This window comes from Nuphar pumila, unplaced genomic scaffold, assembly GCF_984573655.1.
Source record: "Nuphar pumila unplaced genomic scaffold, dmNupPumi1.hap1.1 HAP1_SCAFFOLD_1493, whole genome shotgun sequence".
Classification (NCBI taxonomy): Eukaryota; Viridiplantae; Streptophyta; class Magnoliopsida; order Nymphaeales; family Nymphaeaceae; genus Nuphar; species Nuphar pumila.
In genome coordinates, this window is record NW_028323693.1 from 21,592 (window position 1) to 29,239 (window position 7,648).

Below are 7,648 nucleotides of genomic sequence, written 5' to 3' on the forward strand. Positions count from 1 at the left end.
CGGACAGTGACGAGGCCAGCTGATGGCTCAGATGCAAACTCAACCTCGGGATCAGTGCGCCTTTGCTTGCCACCGAAGATAACATCTCGAAACGCCCTTGTGTTGAAGATGTTTTCAGGGTCTGCAGCTGCCTATAAACATGCACGCAATGCAGTCAGCACCAGCGTTTCCTCAGACGGTGTGATTTCCAGTGATTTGATGCCCAGAAATGCATGAATTGTAGGGATAGAATGGAGGACTTCGGCGAAGCACTGGTCAGCAGATGGCAGCTTCAGCTGTATAGGCCATGGTGATGATGATGTATCTTTTTGTGCAACCACCGCATGGACATTGACAACACCAAGAACATGGTGTAGACCATGAACTCCAACGCACAGCCGGGTGTGGACGACTTACAAGAGACGGGGCACCGGAGGACACGAACTAAGTCAACACTCATGGGTGTTGCAGCGTTCATGGAAAAGTAAGTTAGGAGCAAGATGGCATTTGAAGGATGGCCATGAGGGCAGGGTCTGCTGGCGCACGAATGCAAACACCCACGATGTTGCTGAATTGCTGGTGCTTTCGTGTGAGAGGATGTTTGCAATTGTGCACCAGTGGAGCTCAGTCTGGGAACTCGTGCTTATATGCAGGGGGGTTACTGCTCTTGCATGATCTTTAACCGAGCCTTCGCGAAAATTCAGAGCGTGCCCGTCCGACACGCAGGCGTGTGTGCTGATGCGCAGACAACCAGCAGCACAAGAGGCATATCGAGTGCTAAATGGGTCCGGATCCAGCCATTTTCGATGATGAATCACATGGGAGAACTACCAGACAAGGACACTTCTGGTGGGTTCATGCTAGGATGTCAGCAGTACAGAAGGCTGAAAATATGCAACATAACTTGTGGCATGTGTCTCTATCTGATTTGAGATCTGTAACATAATTGTGCAACTACACATCTGTCTACTGAATAAATATTCCGCCACACGCTCGTTCGTTTGAGCATCTATCTCGTTCCCAGAATAAGGACACGCACTTAAATATGATCGTAGGTTGACTTGGACCTTCGCCATTGGGTATGCTGTCGGCTCGGTTCATGTGCCAATAGGCTCAAGCAATGAGCAGAAACGGTTGCAACTCAAACATAGCGAACACACTCAAAAGTCGGTGGGTGGAGCGACAGTTATGAGCCCCTTCGATGGCTGTTGATGAATCATGATGGCACTCGATTTCGCGTGTGTAACTGCAGGGAGTTATCCTCAAGATGAAAAGCCAGGAGTTGACGGTGTTGCGACAATGTGAAGATTTGGTGCACATTGCAGTCACGCATACATGTTGCACGCACCTGGAAGGTGTCGCCTATCTGAATGATGTCACCAGCAACGGTGGTGCTGGGCAAGCGCAAGCTGTGCGGGTACAGCTCCTTATGCACGACAGTCTTCGCCTCGTTGACGACAACATAGGTATACCTGAACTCGTAATGCGTAGGAACTTGGATTGAGGCTTCCCAGATGCAGCCCTCCGTGCTCGGGGTGCACGACATATGGATGCCCCTGTGTACGTCCCACTCTCCAAGCAAGCCACGCCCCCCCGAGAGGACAAGAGATTCCCCCCATACTGTGTCGTATTTAACACAGAATTTCAAAGTGACGTGCGAACAATCGTGCATGCTCAACCGCTGTGCAGACGAAGCAGCCAAGAACCCTACCCTGCGAAAAGGTGCTCAGAGCAGGAACAGGTGGTGCAGGCACGCAGCGCTTGCAAACGTATGCCTGGACCACGCTAGATCTTAAACTGCGCTTGAACGCTAGGCCGTGGAAACTGCGCTTCGAAGAAAAATTATCACTCGCGAAGACTCATGGTGCTGACAGGATGACTCGGACAGCGGACAGCGATGACTGGTCCAGTGCCGGAGCCTTTGCCAAACTCGTGAAGTTGGCAAGCCTTTGGCGTAGTCCAGCTTCTGCATGCAAGAACCACAACAGGAGCAGTGTACCTGGAATCGTACTGTGCAAATGATGTTTGCTGGCAGGCGGTGTCTACTCTTACGTTAGTTCTCATGATGTCGTTGATTCTTTGCACTGAAGCCACTCTACCTGGGTCGATCTTGGCTGCAGTGCTGCATCTCATAGATGTACCAATAGAGGCTGCATCAGTAGTCACCAGCTTCAGCACCTCCTCATCAGCGGCAGCACCATGCGAAAAGGTGGTGCTTGTTGCCACAGGCGCCAACCAGCTATCGGTCAATCTCATCAGTTCCGCTTTGAAGCTCGTTAAAGCGAAGGGCGCTTTGACTTGCATGGAGCAGTCCTCGCCAGTGTGTCCCTCGGCGCGTTTTGCATCGTGCTCACTGCCCACAACCAACGTGTTTGCTTGCTAAAGATGTGGTTGCTGCGCAGGCTACGCAGTTGAAGTTACACACTATGCTTAGTGGCATGGTCGTGGCTCAAGCCAATCAACATTTAGTGGATGGCGTGACCTTTGACACGGTTCGTTCCCCCACTCGTTTTTGCGTGGTTTGCCCGCGGATGCAGTATCTCGAGATACTTTCTTACGCTTACTAAGTCCTGTAACGTTCTTATGCACTCAGATGAATTTGCTCAAATCGTGTCGGATGGTTGTTTCGCTTGTAGCTGTTGGCGGAGGAAGTTGGCTATTTGTCTGACGCTTGCAGCAATAGAACGTTCTGTTTCCTCTTCAAATCTCCATTGTGCAGTTTCGGTTCGTGATGCGATGGGCATGGCGTCAGGTGGGTTTGGTTATCTTTGCTACCGCCACGTTGTGACCAGGGGTTGTGTGTTTCTTAAAGGACTCAGGGAAATGAGGCTGAGGATGCAGATGCATCTGAAATCATATGTTGGTGGTTCCTGGACAAAAGGCTCTGCTAGGAAAGATTGGCAATTCCTATGACAGTTGCTTGAGTACATGCTATGCTGTGTGAAGGTCACAGGTGCGAAGCCAGAATTTGAGGTTGGAGCGAAGGCGAGCATCAACTTGTCAGCAGGCTCAGATCAAGGCAAGCCAGAGGTGCAGAAACCCGCGGCAGTATGGAAGCTGGACACTTCAAATGACGACGATGACATGATTGACGAGGATGACCTTCTCAGTGCTGAGGACAGGCAGCCAGTTGTCCGACCGACCACTGGTGTGCTTCCCTGTGCTCGAGGCACAGGTTGCGCAGCTGTTGCTGTGTTGTTAAAAAATTAGCCGTGTCTGTCCTTCCTAGCTATCTCATCTTGCAGCTGAGAGATAGCTGGATCGTCGCACGAGGCGGGTTGGGTCAGACTGGAGCACAGGTCTGCCCGGATGACCTGCAAATAAGCGAGTCCGTATTCGTCTTTATCGTCCCCAGAACCATGAAATACCCCATCATACTGTAGAGAGTCCTCATTTGTCTATTATGGAGTTCAAACGACTGGGCAAAAGCAGGGAAGGGGCAGTGTAAGCAGTGGTCATTACATCCGATTGTTGGGTGGCGTTTCGCATGAGCTGTCTGTCTCTTCCAAATTGGTCAAATCAAACGCTTGGTTAGTATTACCTCAAGAATTCTGTCTGGTACCTGAAAAAAAGAGGGGTTGGGTGTTGGGTTATCTGTCCAGGGTAGGTGTTTTTTGTCGTGCACAGTCGCTATCTATGAGCAAGCCAGGCTTACTGTTGCTCTTCCGAGGGGCAGGGTGAGAGAGTTGCAAACGGATTGGAATGGCCAAAAGATGCTGTTATTGCTCGGATCCTTAAAGCCCAGGACCTGCTCGTCTGTGCGGCATCACCTCCTGGCCCATGGTGCCATGACCTGCAACTTGAGGCAAACCTCGCTGTTGCCACTTCTTAGAAGGACGGTTGATTGCCATCAGTGCTGTCATCGCACAGGACTGTGCTGAACCCTTCACCCATGGTGTTAGACCACCAGTTCATACCCATGTTGCATACCTTTTCAGGCATTTAGACCTGCAAATTACATCACCTGTGGGCTGCCAGCACGTGACAGCTGCGGCGCAAATCGACCACTGCTCCAAACTCTGAGCGCTGGTTGGGATTGAACTACAAACACAACCACTGTCGAGTGGTTGCTGCAAGGCCCATGCTGTCATCGGTCACTATGACTGTGCTCGCAGATGACTGCGAGATTGGCTTTGGCAAGAAGGCGTGCAAGGACTGCACGTGCGGTCGGGCTGATGCCGAAGCTGCTGGAGCTCCCGTCAAGCTGACTCAGGACATGATTGACAACCCGCAGTCAGCGTGTGGCAGCGTGCGTCCCAGCCTTCCATACTTGCAGATCCGCGGCTCATTGAAAGTCTATGGATGCAGTCCTTCTGCGTGCTGTAAAGCAAACTAGGTCTCCCTCTTAGTGGTGTCAATATTGATCAGCAAAACTCGGTGAAAAAAAATGTTCCTGTATGTGCTTGTGCTGGGGTACTCTAGTTTATAGACAGTCTGCGATAGTGATCTCGTGACTCATCTGTGATGCACCTGCTTGCCCTTCTAGCTTGTACGCTCTGATTTCATACTCGCCCTTATTGCAGAACCCGCGAGGCTTGCCTCAGGTTTCTCTTTTTGGGCTGCTGCTTAGCTCCATAGCTTTATCACCGCTGTCGTTATAAACTAGAGTACTGCGTGTAGTTGGACATTGGCGATGTATGGAGTGCTTCTTTCCATTAGCTGAGGCAAGCGTGCCGGAAAATTGTACTTTCTAAATGCATGTGCGCTTGTGTGTGGGCCTTGTGGTGCGCTCTGGTGTTTTGATTTGCCGTGCGATGGGTTTTGTGGATTGCCGACGTTTTGGGTTCTGTTTTGCAGTGCGGCCTGGGGGATGCCTTCCGGTGTGCTGGTTGCCCATACCGAGGCCTGCCTGCCTTTGAGCCTGGCAAGAAGATCCAGCTTGGTGGCGACTTTCTCGTTGCCGATGCTTGACGGACGCAGGTTAACAGCTTATATCTTTGCTGATGCATGCACACATTGATGACAAGCTTTCAGCATGGTTGGTGTTTGCCTTGGATGGGCGATTTATGCAACTATCATGAGATATGCTGTGTAAGCCAGTACAACAAATTTGTCTGCAAACGGAAACGCTGTTTCTCGGTATCTAACTGTGTAGGTGCTGAACCAATTGGGCCGCCAACAATGCTTTTTGCAGCACTACATTTTGCCGATCTTGTGTCCTGAAGAACAATGCTTGCTTGTTCCATGTCAGAAAACAGGATGCATTATGACATGCCTCGCCAAAACAATCAGTCACTACCATAATATGACTGATGATTGGACGATCATGCGTCGTTCAAAGTACATGTCGCTAGATCTGTTCCCAACACATCTCCAATTGATGATCGGTCCTCAACAGAGAACTATGCGTCACGCAATCTTTCATCGCCCAACCATTAATTAGATGCGCTAAAGTATGCCTGGCCCAAACAAGGTTGTCTGAAGGAAAAACGTCATCACGTATTGTCTCCTTGTACTTGCAGCTGCAAATGCCAGGTGCATGAAGCAACCCGGGCAAACCTGCATGTCTCAAGCACTTCCTCATCCTGCACCTGCGCACAGGCAGTCTGCTACCTAGGGACATCAGACATGTTTCCAGTAAGATACTGTACAGCTATAATTTTAGCAGCAGACAGAGGTTTCCGTTAACCAAGATAAAGTCAACACAGAAAACAAATGCACCGGCGCATTGTGACACTCCATCGCTTTGCCTCACCGTGTGATTTGGAGTGCCAGATGCGTGAAAATCCACGAATTTCTGTACAAAAGTGGGGTTCGGAACACAATCTAACAAAGCTCTGTGCCATAATCGCAATGGCAACAAGCGGAGCGCCAAAAGACTTGCACGAGCTCCTTCTCCGAGCACTTAGGGCGACACGGAGATCAAGGTCTCGCCCTCCGCTGTCCAGCTGGTGCTGTACTCGTACTTCCTGATGTAGACGCGGACCGCAGCGCTCGGAACAGCACACGTGATGTTTGCTTGCTGCATCACGCTGAACGTTGAAAGATTCGAGAGCACGAAGAGGGTATCCCGGCTGTTGAGAGAGCCGATGCACAACACACGAATCGCATCGTGGCAGTGCAGCGCTTGCATGAGCTCCGGCAAAGACCCGTTCACGCGACCGATGTTGTTGAGACATAGCTGCTCGAGGGCGGGTAACGCGCTCACGGTGGACGCAACCACATGTAAACCGTCCTGGCCGAACGGATTCCCGCTCACATCGAAGTGAGTCAAGCCATGACAGTGCATGAGGGCGCTGCTGATGCATGCCATGCCCTCGGCATCGAGGTCGGCATCTTCTAGAACGAGCTCTCGCAAGCCCGTCAGCCGCGCAATCCCGCTCGCCACATGCTGAGCGCCAGCGAGGCTGAGTCGTAAATGTTCCAGCCGAAGGCTGTGCAATGCGGTCAGCTGCGACAGCGCCACCCCTAAGGCCGCTGACTCCCGCGTACTGAACAGACACTTGGCGATGCAGAGCTGAGTCAGGCGCGTGCACGCGCCGAGCTGCGTCATGAACGCTTCGACGCGCGTCGGCGCTGCATCATCGCCCATCCCCAGACCGTCCAGATCGACGGCGGTGTGATGCTGAATGTAGGGGTTTGCTTCGCTCTTGTGAGCCGCTGGCAGCTGGAAGTTGACAAAAGTGCCACGTAGCAAGAACGTGGTCAGCACAGGGCAACGCGAGAGGATGGCGACCAATGTCGTCCACGTTTCGGGCTGGTACACGTGGCAAAACAGCGACAGCGTCTTCAGATGCTGACTGCCGGGCAGCGCGGCAAGTAACTGTTGCAATGAGGCATTGCTGAGGGGGTGGGAATCCAGCTCGAGATGCTCGAGGGCGGACCACGCAGGCATGCGCACTAGTGTGTAGACTCCGCCTCCAAAGTCCCAAGGCATCTGCTTTAAGCTGAGGCTGCTCAGGGTGGTTAGGCGTGAAACTGTGTGCAGTATGTGCCTGGCAGCTGCTTGTGGAATCCAAGGCAGGCGGTCGCGCTGATGGTGTGAACACGCCACGCGCAGGCTGAGTGACCGCAGCCGGGGGAAAGCCTCCGGATGCGTGGGTAGTTCGTCCCCGAATGTACTGTCTACGACACTGCATGATTGAAGGAGCTTGTGTCAGCAAAGCTCCCCATAAGCAAGACCAAACGCTGTTGTTCAGATCTTTCCTTGGTTCAACGCTGTAACTTTCGTTGACATCACATCACCACTCACTGGGCAATGGGTAACCGACGTTGCAAACAAAATGGATTCCTCGTCACACATCGCAGGAACTCAGATTGAGAATACAATGCTATCTAGTTCCGGCATCGCCAGTTGTAACTGTAACTGTGCAACGTTCACCCCTTGCCGGGCAGGGAGTAAATCAAGGCTTCAAATCTCAGTATAACAACGCTTGAGCAACAACGGTGAGGTGGTACGCACCTTAGGTTAAGGCTCTGCAGAGACCTACACTTCAACAGAACAGGCCAAAGCAGCTCCACAGCACAATTGGACCCGTAGGTGTCCGAAAGTGTGACCGACTTGAGCTCTGGGCAGCGGGGGAGCTCCTTGAGTAATGCAAACAGCGGAGGCCCAGGGCAGTGAGAGACGGAGAGCGTCAGCGAGCTGAGTCGCTTGCAGCGCGCCAGCGCATCTCGGAGCACATCGGGACGGTGATGACTCATTTCCGCTTGCACAATGCTGAGGCTC